The sequence below is a fragment of the Mastigoproctus giganteus genome, chromosome 14 (genome assembly GCF_048544385.1).
Source record: "Mastigoproctus giganteus isolate SK-2022 chromosome 14, ASM4854438v1, whole genome shotgun sequence".
Taxonomy (NCBI): domain Eukaryota; kingdom Metazoa; phylum Arthropoda; class Arachnida; order Uropygi; family Thelyphonidae; genus Mastigoproctus; species Mastigoproctus giganteus.
The window spans coordinates 85,790,903-85,810,660 of record NC_143588.1 but is presented as its reverse complement, the minus strand read 5'-3'; positions in this window follow the sequence as shown (position 1 = coordinate 85,810,660).

The window sequence follows — 19,758 nt, the reverse complement described above, 5'->3', positions numbered from 1 at the left end:
GTTTTTCTTTAAACAAAATCAAGGAATAATTATAAAAAAAAAAAAAAAAAAAAGCCCACGCTGGATTTAAGCATGCATATCAGAAGCAAACGAACACACACACGAAACTCTTTTTATCCCTTACACTACCAGTTTAACTGTTTTCGTTGTGCTTGTAATGACCTGATTTATAATGTCAGTTAGTCATTTGCGAAACGCGCCAATTACTTAATTTCGTTTTTAAAAACTATAACTCATTAAATTCTGGTTAATATCATAAACTCGATCCCTGTGATAGATGATTTATCTCTGTAGATGCAAAAGTCGAGACACTACTGAACAAGTATATAATCAAGAACGGTTTTGACAGTGGATAATACATTGCAAAGTTCAAGTTCCATGCATGAGGGAGTTAACTATCTGCAGCATCTCTTCATGTTAAGACAACGATTACCAAACTTTTTTTTTTTTTTTCAATTGGGTGTGCCCATGGAAATATATGACAGTTTTTATTATGTCTCACTTGACTCTAGAATAATATTCAACAACCGGTGTTTAAAGTAGAGTAGTTGTGCTTCTATGGAATTTTTGGCGAATGAAATATAAAAAAATAAATCGCTTGTACAATTTTATAGGAAATTTATAGAAAATTTTATAGGAAAATTTTGAAAATATAAGGATAGGCAGCTGCACGCTACATAGATTTTGTATTTTCAATAACTGAAACACGATCGGTTTTTAAACCAATTATAAATTCACGAATATGTGCAGAACTCTATACAATTATTAGTCATTAAAATTGCCGAAAAGCCTTTTTTTTTTTTTTTTTTTAAATATAGTCTCGTAATAAGGTAAGTTATATTAAAAAAAGAGGTTTTTAATTTTAGTTAATTTAACACTACAGGTAACTATAATCGAATGAATCGTCTTAAAAACCATTTTTTAATTATAATAATAATCTCGAAATTATTATTATTTTTTGATTTTCATGAAAAAAAATTCAGGTTTATTTTTAAAAAGTCAGGGTAGCCAGCAAGAAGTTAAGTTGCATCTTTTGAACTGTTCGCGTACCAGCACAGGTGAATACGAGGAGAGACTTGTAATTTATCACTATTGCAATGATATTTATTTGTCTTTCTTAGTTAATTCACCTATATAGAGATATTGAATAAAGCTTGATATGTGTTTAATTTGTAACAGTACCATTTTTTAGGCTTAAGCAGTCAATCATTACGCAATCTATTCAACATCATGGAAAGGGAGAAAATTGCTTTTGAAATATCCCATAGTATGAACTGTATCTGCAACACAACGATATGTTTATCCCTTTACATTATCACATGCCAGCCTTTGTCCATTTCTTTCCAAAGCACTAAATACATAAAAACACAAAGTAGTAAGTGCAGGAAACTTAGCCATCCCAACTTTTGTGATATAATGCAGGAAGCGATGGACAGTGAAAACTTTGCGTCAGTGCATGACGTAGGCCTACTTATATGCTACCACTTCAGAAAAAAAAGGGAAAAGGAAAAAACGCTTATTCCTATAATCTATGAATAAAGACCCTTCAGAAACTTCCCCTTGCACAAAAACAGTGTCTTTATCTTAATTCTCGATGACGGTAGAGCAATTGACCCAACCACCTCTTCACTATAAAGCGCCTATATCAGACACTACGGGGGGTCAGAGAGACTATTGTACCGATTTTTAGAGGATGATGATACTGCTTCTCCCCCTTTATCTTCCCCTACCGCTGCTAAGTTTCTTCTAGCCCTGACTATTCTATCTCTTTATTGCTGTAATCAGTGACCCATAAAAAGGATCGGGAATTTTTCCGAAAAGGATCATTCAGAATTTGGAGGAGGGAAAAAATAACACACTTACCCCGCTATACGCCTCAGGTGTAGAGTCACAGTAGGCGACAGGACAGAAAAACCTGACCGAGCAACGGAACGCAGAGGTTAAGCTGCGGCTACACTAAAGGGTTGCTTGACAAGCCAACAATCTTAACTGTCATCCCAACAGAGGGAAAGAAAACGAGCCGAACACGTGTTGAGGATTATATGGGAGGACTCTAGCTCGTCACCAAGGTGACAGATACAACAGATCTTCAAATCCTATAACTATCCCACCCTCCTCCCCCCTCGTGGGAAAAGGGTTTCACTCGTCACCTGCCGCTCAGGCTTGCGCTTATGTGGCCGATTCGCTCCGTACATTAGTCAAGAGGGAAAAAAAGTTGAACGTGTAACCGCAGTTGAATCGGCCCGCGAACTGAAGGCAGCAACAAACGACGCTATCCTGGAGAGGACGGAGAATATGAACACAAATTTGATGTGGGTCAGGTCGCTTCCTGTACGACAAGCCTCTAGAAGACAATGCGTGCGGTATGGAAGAGAAGGGTTGTGTCTCAGCTGCAACTTTTTGCGACCAAAGACAAAGTTAAGTACTACAGACTCCTCTTCAGTTCAGCAGAAAGGGTTAGTAGCGAAGGGGAATGCTCACCACAATAGCCGATGAAAGGGTTAGGAAAAGATGGGGGAAGATATCCTGAAGAAGGGGAGGGATAGTATACAAGAGGAACACCAGAAACTCAGTACAGAGCACCTGGGAAAGTAGGTTACAAAGGGAACGGTTTTCTGGTACGAACTGACCGTTTGTTGTGGCGTATATTTCGTCTTCACTGTTTAACAGTTATCGACTTTTTTTGCGAACTTCATCATCCGTAGAAGCGAGAGAAAGGGTGCTACACACATTTGGGCAGGAGTGGGAACATCCAGCTGTCTATTGATGATCATGTTGGCCTAAATAGCTTTCTATCCACTGAAGCATTAAAGTGACACATAAAGTGTGCCCAAGGAAATCTAGAAAATTAATTCAGGAAACTTATTTTCATAACCATAGTTAAGTGTAACAGGTAAAACTCCAAAAATATGCTCGTAGTACGAATGTCAACGTAGATTCCAACATTAGGAAAAAGAAAAAAAAAAGTTACAATTGTCGCCAGACCATCGGAAAACGCTTACGCTGAATTCATAAAGTTAAAACATCTAGTATTTTATCTCATGGTTATTTTATACGTAATTTTAATCGTAATAAAACTGTATTGTATTATTTATTATTTTTGTTTCAGATTAACAAATATTGTACATTAATAAATATTATAATTTTATTCTTCTGATACTGTATTTAAAAATTGAGAGACAACTTAATTATCCTGTTCAATTTTATTGTGTCACGTTTGTTAATTCTTTAAAAATTACTGTATTTGCAGATGGCGCAATCATCAATAACTATTTGATAAAAAAAAATGCTTGAAGAATACCGAGTACTTTTAATGCTGTTGTAATAATTAAAATTTTATTTTTTAAGCAGTTTTAGTTCCATGAGTAATATTTTCCCTTCAAATGGTTTTATTACAACGAACGTACTATAATTGTATTATTTTTCTTTAATCTAAAATTAGGTATAAAAGTATACCCTGTGCCACAAACCTCTTTTCTTTTATAAAAGTATGTGTTGTTTAGCTGCAGAAAAAAGTGCGTCGATGTCTGATGCTAAAATATTTAATCCACAGGTATGTACAGTTATTTTATTTTGCATTGAAACTGGGTTTTCATTACGTGGAACTGAAAACCCCAGATTCCTTCAGTTTCTAAACTTTCAGAAGTTTAAAGGTATGCAACGCAATGGTATTAAAATGTGTCATGTATTGTGCTTATTCGTCTGTTATAGAAGTGAAACGCCGATTAACACTGACGTTAATCGACATTTTACTTTGTCCCACCGTTTGTGTATGTTTGCGCGTAAACCAAACCCTTATTAAAGTTGCTTTCTTTCTGATTACTAAAAACCTGATCACTAACTATGTACTAAATGTGTATTTTCAGCCTGTATTTATCAAAAATATATATACCGTTTCATGCTGCACCCTGGGGAACTTCTGTACTCACTGACCTAGTTCCGCCTAGGTTTGGATAATTATGTGAAAACACACACACACTGTGCTCAAATTTATTAACGTTGCAAATGTAGGAATAAAATTAAAGAGAACATATATATTTCTTTATTTTATTTATTATATAAATTTTTATAATATATTATATAAGTAAGTTTATATATTATATAAATTTATTTTTTTTATTTATATACAACGCAAGACCATTTGAACAGGAATGTAGTTATGCGGTATTCACAGCGTGGTTTTAATTGGATACTGTGACGCAGCAACAAAGGAATTGGTTGCAAAAAAAATCATTTTGACATCACATATTTGGATTTCAAAAAGTTTTTGATACTGTTGCATATGAAAGACTGTTGTACAAATTGAAGCAATGCGGCATTAGGGGCAAATTACTGCTATGGATAAAGGGACGGTTGAGTGAGATAAGACAGGAATGTTTGTGGGCTCTTCGACTAATTGAAATTCGACTAAATGAAAAAACTTGCAAGCTGCAAATGAACAGCATTTAGAAGCGGTAATTGATCAAATAATTTACTTCGAAATTTCTAGCACCTGTAAGATTTTTAGAACTGCATATTATAATTGCAAAACATGAGTGACCATATTCTGACCATTTTGAGTTGTTACAACTTCAAGAATTGAATGGTACTGTTATTGCTCACGGTTTGCGTTCAAGATTAAGTGCTACTAATATAATAGAGCATGTCGGAAGGCAAATGAAATCAAAACTATGCCAACAAATTGTGGACATACGTGGAAACTTATCAATTCTCATTGATGAGTCTACCACCTGATGAGTCTAAGAAAAAAATCTACTCTGATTATTTATTTAAAATGTGAAACCAATAAAATGAAAGATCCACATTACTTGTTTCTTGATTTTATCGAATTGCTAGATCAAACAGCTTTCACAATAATAGATGTCTCTTAAAATGTATTGAAAAATACCGATTTGACGACAATTATTTAAAACACTATTTAATTTATTTTACGAGCGAGCGATGGGGAAAGTGTTATGTTGGGCAGAAAACTGGAGTTGGAAATAAATTAGTAGAAAAATATCCAAATTGGATCATATGGCATTGTTTAAACCATCGGCTTGAGTTATCAGTTGGAGATGCAATATCAGAAATTCATGGAATTAACCATTTTCAAATATTTATGGACCAGCTGTACACTTTGTACAGTCAATCTCAAAAAAAAAAACAGAGAAGTACGCTACCAGCATCGGCGAAGAAATTAAAAGGATTGGACGGGTATTTAATGCAAGGTGGGTGGCCAGCTCCTTTAGGACCGTGTCAGCAGTTTGGTAAAATTTTGTGTCTTTATGCCATCATTTTGAAAATGCCACTAAAGATAACAACCGAAACAAAACTGAACAATCCTATACGGATTATATAAACGAATTTCATCCAAACAGTTTGTTATAAATTTAGCCCTGATGTACGATGTACTGTTTGAGCTATCGATTCTTTCAGAGTCATTGCAAAAAAGAGAAACGACAATAGTATATGCAGACAAATTGATTCGTCGTACAATTCGTTACTCGGAATTTTTAAAAGATCCTCAAAAAGGAAAAAAGTTGTTAGAATCATCAGATGCTACTCAGATGCATTTTCAGTAACATTAACATTTTCATTAACATTAACAATAACACGTTTAATTCTTAGATTTGGACAATAACAACATTAATTTTTAGAAAATACAGCTGCGAGTTACAGGCTCCGAAAAAAACGATGTGTTTGCTTTTTATTTACATAATTGTTATTTTATATTGTACTTAATACGTAGTCTTATAGTTATAATTACGCTGGTTATTTTTAATTTATATAAACAGTTTTTGTAGATATACGTAATACTTTATAAAACCGTTATTTCGTTCGAATATTGCAGGCATTGTTTTTTGTATATAGTGATAGGAAATTCAAATTTTTAATTGAGGTAGCTCTAACGTATAATTATAGAAACAGTAATACGCTTCACTGTTTCTATTAGATAGCGTAGTATTGACATTTAATTAATTTAATTTATTGATTTTATTAATTTAAAGTATCATGCCCCAAACTAGATCAGCAAAGCAACGGGCACAACGTGGCAGGAGTGCTGTGACTCGGGGGAGAACTGAGGGGGGGCGATTCTCCAACGCATCACAGCCTAAAAAAATGTGCAACTTGTGAAATGTTTACTGACTATCTGGAACGGAACATGATATTGCCATGGGGGATGTCTTTGTGTGTGCGCGATGTAAGGAGTGTAAGGAAATCAGGCGACAACTCAGCGTTGTTATGGGCCTATATGAGAGTTTGAAGGATAGGGCGGATGCCCTCGAAAGATCTAAATTGAGGGGCCCATCAGGCTCTCAGCTGCCCACATTAACGCCAGAGCTTGCACTTGGTCATCGCGCAACACAGCGGCAACCCCCAAGGCAGAATGCGCTGGTCCCTCAGGAACTAGTAGTTGTTGGTGACTCTATTGTCAGGGAAACGGGAAACATCCTTTGTAAAAAGGATAGGTGGAACAGGACCAGGGTATGTCTGCCAGGGGCAAAGGTTGATGACGTTGTAGAGCAGATATCATCTTTTAAGGGCACGAAAGGTGATATAGTTCTACACGTTGGCACTAATGATATCAAGAGTAGGAGACCGGCAGAATTACTTAACAAGTACAGGTCACTGATGAAAAAAAGCCGTGAATTAGGGTTGAAATTGAAAGTGTCTGCAATTCTGCCCAGACACGATAGGAGGGAGTATATGATGAGAGCCTTGTCGATCAATTCGGCCCTGGAAAGATTGTGCAAAGCTCAAGGGATTGAATTTTTTTCAGCCTGGACTGTACTTGTTAACAGGAGAGACTGCTTCTACAGGGATGGGATACACTTAAATAGAAAGGGTGCAAGGATATTTGCTGATGCTATCGAGGCATTGTGGGGTGGGTCGGAAAACCGATAGCTTGGGGGGGATACAAGGACTAATAGTTTAACAGTAGCCGTAGGCAGAGGTAATGGTGATTCTTGCACAACTTCTATTAGAATAAGTAGCGACCTGGAGCGTGGGGTGTTGGGGGTTTCAGGGACGGTGGCAGTCATCGTGAAACAGGTGGGTATATGGGATGTGTTAGGGTAACTAGGAATAGGAGTGGGAGCATGTATACTTGCATGTATACCAATGCTAGAAGTATAGTAAATAAATTTGATGAATTTGAAGTGTTGGTCAAGACATCAAAGGCGGATATTGTTGGGATATCAGAGACGTGGTGTCACACTGATATAAGGAATGCCAAACTGGAATTTGGGAAGTACAATGTGTACAGAAAGGTAGACAGGATAGGAAGGGAGGGAGTGTTATGCTGTTAATTAAGAGAAACATAAAATCAAAAGAAGTGCATCCAGTTGATATAGATGAACAGTGCACTGTTGAGTCAGTTTGGTGTGACATAAGCACTGCGAAAGCAAAAATAAGAGTAGGAGTGTGTTATAGGCCTAATGACCCAAATGAGTACAATGAACAATTGTACAGAGAAATAGAGTGGGCTAGTAAATCGGAATGTCTTATAATAGGGGATTTTAACTTCCCAGATATTGACTGGAACTTGTGGGATGGGCACTCACACACTAGTCAGACTTTTGTGGATTTCTTGGATGATTGTTTTCTGCAGCAGCATGTTCGAGAGGCAACCAGAGAAAGTAATACTCTTGATCTGGTTATCAGCAGTGATCATTCATGTATTAGGAATTTGCAGATAAAAGAACCACTAGGTGGCAGTGATCACAGTGTACTGACGTGGGATTTACTTAAAGATTTAATTACCATCAGGGGTTAAGGAAAGGGTTTTTGCTTCCGTAAAGGCGATACAGTGGGATCAACTGACGATGTTACCAACAGTAAATTCTAAGTGGGAAGCATTCAAGGAATTAATCGTGGATGCTACTAAAAGTTTCATACCTATTAAGAAATATTGTTCAAGGTTTAGGCCTAAATGGTTGTCAAATGAACTAATGAGACTCGTAACAGAGAAGAAAAATGCATGGGATGCATATAAATTATCAAGCGACTCAGAAGCCTATGGTAGATACAAATAAGTTAATCTGTAATCAGGTCACAAAGGAGGTTCGGCAGGCGAAGGCAGATTACGAGAAATCCTTGGCAAAAGATGCTAAGAAAAACAGCAAGGATTTCTTTACTTATATAAGCTCTAAAAGGAAGGGGATGAATCTGATTGGTCCACTTGACATCGATGGTCGACTGTTGATGATCCTGCTCAGATAACAAACAAACTGAATGAGTATTTTGCATCTACATTCACACATGAGGAATTATTAAGGTTTGAAAATGGCAGAAGGTTATCAAATTGTAGCAGGATACTTAATGATTTTGTAATAACTGAGAGCAAAGTGGAAGAGAAACTGTTGAAGTTAAACGTAAGAAAAGCACCTGGGGTGGATGGGATCTATCCATTTATATTAAAGGAGGCGGCTAAGCAAACCTTTAACCATAATTATGAGAGCATCCTTGGACTCAGGGGAATTTCCCACGGACTGGAGATGTGCAAATGTATCCCCAATTCACAAAGGGGGATCGAAGGGTGACACGAGTAATTACAGACCAGTTAGTTTAACTTCTGTGCCGGGTAAAATAATGGAGTCGCTGGTTATAGATGCATTGCAGGATCATCTAGACAAGACTGCAGCAATAATTCAGAACCAGCATGGGTTTGTTAAGGGAAAGTCTTGTCTGACAAATTTGATAGGATATTATGATGTGGTTACAAAGGAACTGGATGCAAAAAATAATTTTGATATCATATATTTGTATTTCAGGAATGCTTTTGACACTGTTGCGCATGGAAGACTATTGTACAAATTGGAGCAGAATGGTATTAAGGGTAAGTTGCTACAATGGATAAAAGGATGGTTAAGTGCGAGAAGACAGAGGGTGGTAATCAATGGGTGCTGCTCTTCGTGGACTAATGTTATTAGTGGAGTCCCACCACAGGGTTCAGTGTAGGTCCACTGTTGTTTTGTATATTTATCAATGATATTGATGAAGGTATATCAGGCTTAGTGTCGAAGTTTGCAGATGATACAAAGGTTGGCAGGGTTGTTAATGACAGTAATGGCAGTATGCTACTGCAACAGGATCTAGATAATTTGGGCAGATGGGCTAAGAAGTGGCAACTGAAGTTTAACCTTGACAAATGCAAAGTACTGCATATGGGTAGAAGTAACCCCAGAGAAACGTACCAACTGTGTGGTACTACACTTAAGGTGGTAGAAAATGAAAAAGACCTGGGAGTAATTGTGCAGTCAGATATGAAGTTTTCTGAGCAATGCAGACAGGCTGCCAGGGCAGGTCATGGGGTTTTGTCAATGATATATAGGAATTTTGCTAGCAGGGAAAAGGTGATTATCCCTCTGTATAAGGCAATGGTTAGGCCACGCCTTGAGTACTGCGTACAGGTCTGGAGGCCTCATTTTAGGAAGGATGTAGATTTACTTGAGCGTGTACAGAGAAGGGCAACAAGATTGGTGAGGGGAATGAAGGGATCCTCTTATCAAGAGAGGCTTGAGTTCTGCAAATTGCAGTGGCTGGAGACTAGTCACGTGCGCGGTGATCTGATTGAGGTGTATAAAGCCTTGAATGGGTTGAGCACGCTGAATTCTGATGGGATCCTTCCACTTGTTCATGATTTCGAACCTAAGGGGGCACAAATTCAAATTAAGAAAGGACAGATGTAGAATAGATGTGCGGAAATTTGCCTTTAGCCAGCGGGTGGTTAATTGCTGGAACAAACTTCCATCTGTCGTTGTGGAAGTTGATAGGTTGAATAAATTTAAGGAGGAACTGAACAGGCATTTGGAGGGAATGGTGTGATTTTTTTTTTTTTTTGGCTGATGCTGCATAAGCTCATACATTTGCTTTCGTGCATCACATGCCACTACTACTACTACTACTAATTCATAGAAATCAATTTCTAAACAGTATTATTAATAATATGAAGCATAGGCTGAGCGTTAGTACAGATTCTACTGAATTTACTGAAAGAATTTCAACTTCCGACATTATAAAAGAGTTACGAATTCTTGAACGAAGCGAATGGCCATCTGAAATTGATCTTGGATTTGGAGAAAATGAAAGAATCTCTCTGTAAACGTTTTAATTAATCTTTCACAAAATGTTTGAATGCCTACAGGAATTATTTAGGTAACGGTGGTCGTAGGGTGCCCATAGATTTAGAATATTTAAAAAACCCAGGGTCCTGAGCTGGATATCATCATTCTTCTCTTTCTTGATTTCTTAGTGATTCCCTTCTCCTTCTGACTCTCTCTCTCGGGGTAACGCAGGAATTTTTTTTTTTTTTTTTTTTTTTCTGTCTGGTGCAGCATGAGCCTCAGGCTTCCTTGCACCATATGGCTAATAATAATAATAACTTAGTCCGAAATTACAGCTTGCAGTTCTTTTGAATGCGAGCGTGGCTTCAGCAGTATGAATTTAATATTAACTGACAAAAGATCCCGTATTCTTGTCGAACATGTGGCAAGTTTGTTGTTTATTAAACTACACTGTCCACCATAAGAATTATGGAATCCAAATTTTTATGTCCGAACTTGGTTGCGGTCTCATCGTTCTGCTGTTGACCAACAAACAAAAAGGACAGTCACACAAGGATACGTAATCGATCCTGTGTGGGAATTTCTATGATTCTTCTGAACAGTATTTTTTATATTATTTTGGAGTTTTCGTTTTTCTTCTTTTCTGCCTTTGTTTTTCACTTTTGAAATTTTTAATTAATAGACCTAAAATTTTCGGCAGTGATATCTCCCCGGGATTTCGAAATTTCGCTCAATATATTCCAGTGCAGTTCCACTCGAACTGGTATCAAGAAACTTGAGGCCTTCGTATGGTGATATCGGCTGATTAAGAACAGTAAAATGGAGTAAACTCTTAGGGACTCTGTAATTGTCGCCATTTTTCTCCTCTACATTATCGGTTTTTTTTTTTTTTTTTTTTTTTTTAAATCTCCAGACTGGTGCAGGTAAGGAATACGAGGACAAAATGTCAATTCGTAGTGATGAAAACGAACTTCTTTTGCAAGAAGCTAATCTCGATTTTTAAGGTGACAGTTTTAAGCGAGTAAATACTTTAAAGTCATGGGACATTAGTCAAATACGGACATATTTTGAACTTCTGTGGTGGGAAATCATCTTATTACAGAATTGGGTCCGTTTTGCAAATGAATATTTTTGTTTTTGGAACTACTGTTTTCAGTACACGTAAAAAGTATTTTGTGCCAGGGTGGTAGTAGCAGTAGTGGCATGTGATGGAAGAAAACAAGTGTATCAGCTTATGCAGCATCAGCCAAAAAAAAAAAAAATCACACCATTCCCTCCAAATGCCTGTCCAGTTCCTCCTTAAATTTATTTAACCTGTCAACTTCCACAATGACAGATGGAAGTTTGTTCCAACAATTAACCACCCGCTGGCTAAAGGCAAATTTCTGCACATATATATTCTACATCTGTCTTTGGGCGCCCCCGTAGCCAGGTGGGCAGGAGCAGCAGTGCGTAGCACACGCTTCTTGATTAGACCAGGGTTCGAGCCCGTGACTGCCAAATACGGAGGATGTGCAAAGGTCAGGGAATGACCACCTTAAGTGTAGTACCACACAGTTGGTACGTTTACACAGTTGGTACGTTTCTCTGGGGTTACTTCTACCCATATGCAGTACTTTGCATTTGTCAAGGTTAAACTTCAGTTGCCACTTCTTAGCCCATCTGTCCAAATTACCTAGATCCTGTTGCAGTAGCACACTGCCATTACTGTCATTAACAACCCCGCCAACCTTTGTATCATCTGCAAACTTCGACATTAAGCCTGATATACCTTCATCAATATCATTGATAAATATACAAAACAACGGTGGACCTAACACCGAACCCTGTGGGACTCCACTAATAACATTAGTCCCCGAAGAGCAGTACCCATTGATTACCACCCTCTGTCTTTTCCCACTTAACCATCCTTTTATTCATTGTAGCAACTTACCCTTAATACCATTCTGTTCCAATTTGTACAATAGTCTTCCATGCACAACAGTGTCAAAAGCTTTCCTGAAATCCAAATATATGATATCAAAATTATTTTTTGCATCCAGTTCCTTTGTAACCACATCATAATATCCTATCAAATTTGTGAGACAAGACTTTCCCTTAACAAACCCATGCTGTGTCTGAATTATTGCTGCAGTCTTGTCTAGATGATCCTGCAATGCATCTTTAACCAGTGACTCCATTATTTTACCCGGAACGGAAGTTAAACTAACTGTCTGTAATTACTCGTGTCACCCTTCGATCCCCCTTTGTGAATTGGGGATACATTTGCACATCTCCAGTCCGTGGGAACCTCCCCTGAGTCCAAGGATGCTCTCATAATTATGGCTAAGGGTTTGCTTAGTTGCTTTGCCGCCTCCTTTAATATAACTGGATAGATCCCATCCACCCCAGGTGCCTTTCTTATGTGTAACTTCAACAATTTCTCCTCCACTTTGCTCTCAGCTATTACAAAATCATTAAGCACCCAGCTATAATTTGATAACCTTCTGCCATTTTCAAATCTTAATAATTCCTCATGTGTGAATGTAGATGCAAAATACTCATTCAGTTTGTTTGCTATCTGAGCAAGATCAGCAACAGTCGAACCATCGATGTCAAGTGGACCAATCGGATTCATCCCCTTCCTTTTAGAGTTTATATAAGTAAAGAAATCCTTGCTGTTTTTCTTAGCATCTTTTGCCAAGGATTTCTCGTAACCTGCCTTCGCCTACCTAACCTCTTTTGTGACCTGATTACAGACTAGCTTATATCTGCCATAGGCTTCTGAGTCGCTTGATAATTTATATGCATCCCATGCATTTTTCTTCTCTGTTACGAGTCTCATTAGTTCATTTGACAACCATTTAGGATTAAACCTTGAACAATATTTCTTAATAGGTATGAAACTTTTAGTAGATTCCACGATTAATTCTTTGAATACTTCCCACTTAGAATATACTGTTGGTAACATCGTCAGTTGATCCCACTGTACAGAATTTTAAAACTGTCGGAGACCACTGTACTCACCTTTACAGAAGCAAAACCTTTCTTTTATCCCTGATGGTAATTAAATCTTTAAGTAAATCCCCACATCAGTACACTGTGATCACTGCCACCTAGTGGTTCCTTTATCTGCAAATTCTTAATACACGAGTGATCAATGCTGATAACCAGATAAAGAGTATTACTCTCTCTGGTTGCCTGTCAAACATGCTGCTGCAGAAAACAATCCAACAAATCCTCAAAAGTCTGACTAGTGTGTGAGTGACCAACCCACAAGTTCCAGTCAATATCTGGGAAGTTAAAATCCCCCATTATAAGACATTCCGATTTACTAGCGCACTCTATTTCTCTGTACAATTGTTCATTGTACTCATTCGAGTCATTAGGCCTATAACACACTCCTACTCTACTACTATTTTTGCTTTCGCAGTGCTTGTCACACCAAACTGACTCAACAGTGCACTGTTCATCTATATCAACTGGATGCACTTCTTTTGATTTTATGTTTTTCTTAATTAACAGCATAACACCTCCGCCCTTTCTATCCTGTCTATCCTTTCTGTACACATTGTACTCCCCAAATTCCAGTTCAGCATTCCTTATATCAGTGTGACACCACATCTCTGCTATCCCAACAAAATCCGCCTTTGATGTCTTGACCAACACTTCAAATTCATCAAATTTATTTACTATACTTCTAGCATTGGTATACATGCAAGCATACATACTCCTATTCCTAGTTACCCTAACACATCCGATATACCCACCTCTTTCAGGATGACTGCCATCCGCGCCTGAAACCCCCAACACCCCACGCTCCAGTTTGCTACTTATTCTAATAGAAGTTGTGCAAGAATCACCATTACCTCTGCCTACGGCTACTGTTAAACTATTAGTCCTTGTATCCCCCCAAGCTATCAGTTTTCCGACCCACCTAACACTGCCTCGATAGCATCAGCAAATATCCTTGCACCCTTTCTATTTAAGTGTATCCCATCCCTATAGAAGCAGTCTCTCCTGTAGTAGTAGTAGTAGTGGTGGCATGTGATGCAAGAAAGCAAATGTATGAGCTTATGCAGCATGAGCAAAAAACGACAGTAATTTTAATTGCACCCAAACCCTACCCTCAACCTGCAAAACCAACAAATGAAAAGAACTGCCATAATAAGGAAAATTTGAAAATTTTTACACATCAATATTAATACAAAAATTAATGATGAAGAATACTGATATTTTTATTCTTCTTCAGGTTCCATGTTAAATTTGAACATTGGAGACCAACATTTTCCAGCCAACTGTCTCTTGCTTTGTGAAAAAGTTCTTGTGTCATAAGATCCCCCCGTCCATTCTTTAATGTTATCAAGCCTTTTTTTTTTTTTTTTTTGTCTTCCTTTTGCTCTTTTGCCTTTAATCTTCTCTAGCAGGATTAGTCTCTACAAGTTATATTGAGGGTCTGTCTCTTATAATATGCTGAGATAGGCAGTATTTCTCCTTGCAATTGTAGTTAGTAGTGTTCTTGTGGTCCTTGTCCTTTTAAGAACCCGTTCATTGTGACCTGATCAGTTCATGGCATTTTGAGCATTCTTCTGGGCGTTCACATCTCGAAGGCTTCCAGTTTCTTGATTTTCGCGTGACCCAGATTTTGCATCCATACAGGAGAGTGCTCCATGTGTAGCATCTGGCCATTCGATGTTTTCCAAAAATCCAATTTAATGTCACACTTCTAATTTCTGCACCTTGGTCATTATTTGTAAAGATCTTCCCCAGATACTTAAAGCTACTCACTTATTCAGTGGGAAATGGAGGAATTGCCACAGTGTATTTTGATTATAGGCAAGGTGTTTCAGCTTATGACCATAGTTTTTGTCTTTTTGGTGTTTGTCGCTTTTCCTCTGATGCTGCAATGAGGGTAGTATCGTGTGTATTGCAGGTTACTGATAATCGAACCATTAATAGTAATTCCTTCTTTAGAATCTTGTATTAGATCTATAATAGTTTCGGCACAGAGATTGTACAGCATAGGAAACAACACACATCCTTGCTTCACTTCTTTCTGGATTTGTACCCACTCTGTGGTTTCTTCCTCTACAGTGATTGCCGCTTCTTTCTGAAGATATAGTAACTGCAGTAGCCTTAGTTCCTTGGGGTTAATGTTTAGTTTGTTCAAGAGCTGGAATAGGATATCATGTCTGAAGCAGTCAGATGCTTTGTTCAAGTCAATTAAGCAAACAAATAGGTTCTGCTGGTGTTCAATTGCTCTTTCTGCCAGAATATTCAGAGCAAATATTGCTTCTCTTGTGCTAACCCCCTTTTTAAAACCCATCTGGCCTTTTCCAAATTGCCTTGTATCCTGCCTTCAATTCTGTATAGAATCATCTTCAAGAGAACTTTCATCTCTTGTCTATTTTGGTATGGGAATAAAAATGGATTTCAGGAAGTCAAGGGGTAGTTTTCCTCCATTGAGGATATCATTGAAAATATTGAGGAGCTGTTTTCCTCTTGTTCCAAGGTACTTGAGCATTTCGGCTGGGATGTTATCAATGCCAGTTGCTTTGTTATTGTTCATTGACTTAATTGCTTGCTCCAGTTCTTCCATCAGAAAGTCTTGATGTTCACCATGCTTGGTTGTCATTTCTTAGTTGTCTGTTCTCGTCGCAGTATAGTTCTCTCAGATATTCTTGCCATCTGTCCTTTTTCTGTTGCTTGTCCACAATTTCTCTGTTGTTTTTATCTAGAATGTGGCCTCCTTATTTCCCTTCTAATCAAACTGTCATACATCTTATATTTTCCTTCCTTTTTGTACTTAAAAGTTTTTTCTGCTCTCCATTAGAACTAATATCAGATTGGTCCACTTGATGTTGGTGGTTCAACTGTTGATGAGTTTGCTCAGATAGATGAGAAACTGAATGAATATTTTGCATCTACATTCACATGAGCAATTCTGTAAGGAAGGGGAGGACAAAGGAAGGGGAGGAGAGAAGTGTTTGCTATACTCTAACAGGGAGATAAATGATTTTGTAAAAACGGAGAGCAAAGTGGAGGAGAAATTATTGAAGTTAAACATAAAAAATACAGAGGAAGTCTCCGTGAACTGAAGATGTGCACATGTATCCCCAGTTCACAAGGGGGGGGTTCAAAGGGTGACGTAAATAATTGTAGACCTGTTAGTTTAACTTCTGTTTTGAGGAAAATAATGGATTTACTAGGATCACCTAGATAAGAATGCAGTAATAGTTCAGCCAGCAAATGGCCCAGGCTGTTACCCGGGCATTCGCTTCCAGAAGAGGCCGGTTTCATCAGTGTTAAAAACTGGCTGGGGAAGATAACCCTCCTGATCAACAAACTCTTGGAATTCAATTTCAGCTGCTTTTTTATCAGCACTGGATGCCTCCCCATGCCTTACCACATTTTTGATATTTGCCCTTTTATTGAAGTGCTCGAATCAGCCTCTGCTGGCTTTAAAAGTCTTCAAAGCGCACAGCACAGCCACTGGTTGATGGAGCCTTAAGTTTCAGATCGTCATAGATCTGAAACAATCATATGAGTGATGTTCTGCACGCCACGCGTTGAACAATAACCTTGTTGAATGTTGAATGCTAACAAAGACTCTGTTGAGAACAAACGCACGAGTGATGATGAAAGATAAATTTCCACCCATGTATCATCCCAGCTATATCGGAAAGTCATTGGTACCTACAAATATCATCGGTCCTTAAAATAAGAGATCATATGGAAGGTATATATGTTCCTAAGAATATCGGATGTTGAAGTTAAGTTGAAGCCCCACTGTATTTGAATCCCATCAAGGAGGGAGTAATTTTCATAGGCTTCTTTCATACTGTTGTAATACAAGGGTTGACCAGTCTCAATAAGGGTTGTATAGTCCCCCCCCCCAAGAAACTTAGATTTTTTTTAATCCAACAAAATGGGTAAAATAACCATAGAATACACACAATTTAAAGGCACAGACATCTCACAGCATGTTTACTTTGACACAAAGAAAAAACATGTCTGTACAAGTATGTATTCATAGTTTCTCTTGTTTTTCCAAAAGAACTGTTTTATGAATCAGTATAAATTTCAAGTGGTCACGCTGCAATAAAAGGAACATTATTACACACAAAAAAAGAATCTGACTGATTATCAGTCAGTACGCATGGTTTTATCCTTCATGGATGTTAATATTTAATAGTGTAGGATTTGAAAGCAGTATTATTGACTTCATTCAGTATTGTAAACATCTGTTTTCTGACAATGAGTACCATCTATTGAAAAAAAAGAAATAAAACAGTTCCCTATGCCTAAGTGCAGATATATACTCTAGTTGATTTGTACACCAGCTATATGTGCAATAATAAATTATTCTCTCTGCTTAATAAATACATTTTGTATTGTATATACCTTTTTTTTGTTTAAAGCAATAAAAAATTTCAGATTAATTAGCATTTCCAGCAGGGCCTATCTTAGGTCTAGGCAAACTAGGCACGTGCATAGGACCTGTAAATGCATGAGTTCTTGTGTTCCTTATAAAATTTGCAAATAAAATATACTTTCAAATTGTAATGTAGTTTCTAGTCAAAATGCACGTACCACTGATATGTTCAGATCTGTATATATATTTCCTTAGAAATATATGCAAATTTATTTGCTTTGCATTTTTATATTGACTCTGTAATCCTAATTTTTTGAGGGCCCCTATATTTTTTTATTATTAAAGTAGGGCATAGGGTTCCTCAGAAAATATTTTGCCTAGGAACCAAATACTCCACTACCATACTAAATGGTAGTAGCAATATCACATAAGCAATTAATAAGATAGGGGATATCACAAGATATCACATAAGCACAACAAGTTTTATTGGGGCCCCAATAAAAAACTTTTGCCTAGGGCCAGTATATCCTCAAGTTAGGTCCTGATTTCCAGTTAAACCACCCACTCCTGTCTCATTTGTGTTAGTTAAGTAGGAGTTCCCCCCCCCCTTCCATAGCATAGAAATGTTCTATGAATTCCTGCATTTTCCAAACTATGCAGTTACATTTCTTGCCTAAGTGTTTGAGCTGAAAATTACAACAATGGCTGTTAAATTAATTTTTACTGTTCAGCCTTCATCTACGGTTCTTGACTAGCTGTGCTAGTTAAGAATGGTAGATGAAGAATCAGTAAGGGTGTTAACAGGTCAGTTCATCCCATCTCCTTCAGGAAAAGTATTACTAAGATACAAGTAGTGATTTTCTTGGACTAATTTTTCTATTTTGTTAATCTCCACTTCCTGGCACTGCCCATAGACCTGTCTCTCTGCATGAAAATGGGCTGATATTTACCTTGGAAGAACTACTTAACTTCCTCAGATGGTATCTTCTTTCACATCTTGAGCCAATTCTTAATGGCCAAGTACCTTAAGGTAGCAATTCCTTTCACCTTCAGTAGAAAGGGAAATAAAACCATTTCTTTTTACTCCCTCAGAAACAATGAAAATATTTAGTACCCAGTACTTCCTACCATCATTTTTTTTTTGTGCAACATTTTTTGCAACTCCTTTATTCCTCAGGCAGTGTATCCCTCATAATTTGAGTGTGCACTTTCTGAAAGCAGTGTTTCTTAACACTTAGTCACATACCTCTTTCCTTCTCTAACCATGTATCCTTAACTTCTTCAGCTTAATTGGAGTATGCTATTTAAGTGACACATATGCCAAACATACACTCACCTGTAATTAGTACATTATAATGATAACATTGTTTACACTAGTACGCTAGCTAGTGTAAGTGATGATATGGTTATAATATACTAGTTACAAAAAAAAAAAAAGAAAAAAAAGTGGCAATGGAAACCTTCCTTTCCTTTAAAATTCACTCTTAAACAGTAGTTGCTACATGTCAGTAAGCTGGATGTTCTCTAAGGCCAGTTGTCTATAGGATGATAAAACCAGTGAAATTCCTGTCCTTCTGCATGTCACTAGATACCCGTTTTACTTAAGAAAATATCGTGCCCCTATCAGTGATAGCATTCTGATCAACCCAGACCTTTGTAAATGGGTAGCATATGATATATGCCACTATCATACTAAATGGTAGTAGCAATATCACATAAGCACAACACAGCCGTGTGATTTCATGTACAGCTAAAATGATTTTATATAAAGCTAAAAAGCAGTATTCCGCAAAGTAGTGGGGGGGGATAACCTTAATATACATAAGTTCAGACATAAATATGGCAGTAAATTTTATTAATAGACTAGTATAAACATTTGTCAAAATGGACACCTTACAAATCAATCAATGAAATCTTTATTATTGTGTAATGGAAATATAAACTATTATTTATATTAATATCCCTTCTTTTCTATTTTCTTGTCCCCAAATGTGCAATTATAGGAAAAAATGACAAGCAGTTGTATGTGATAGATAATGTTAACATTTCGTGAATTACATATTTTTGGTTATTCAGGGTATCCATAAAGTTCCTACAAAGTTTTTAATGGACGCTGTATAAATACAACTATAGATATGCAGTTTGCTACTGCCTGTAGTAAATCTTTTATCGCTTACCTAAGTATAGCTTGATGTGGGCACCTTGTTGACATGAAGTATTCAGGTAACAATGGATTTCCTTCAATGTTCGTTGCAGTACAGTACAGCAGTAGATAATGTAGTAGTAGTAGTAGTAGTGGCATGTGATGCAAGAAAGCAAATGTATGAGCTTATGCAGCATCAGCCAAAAAAAAAA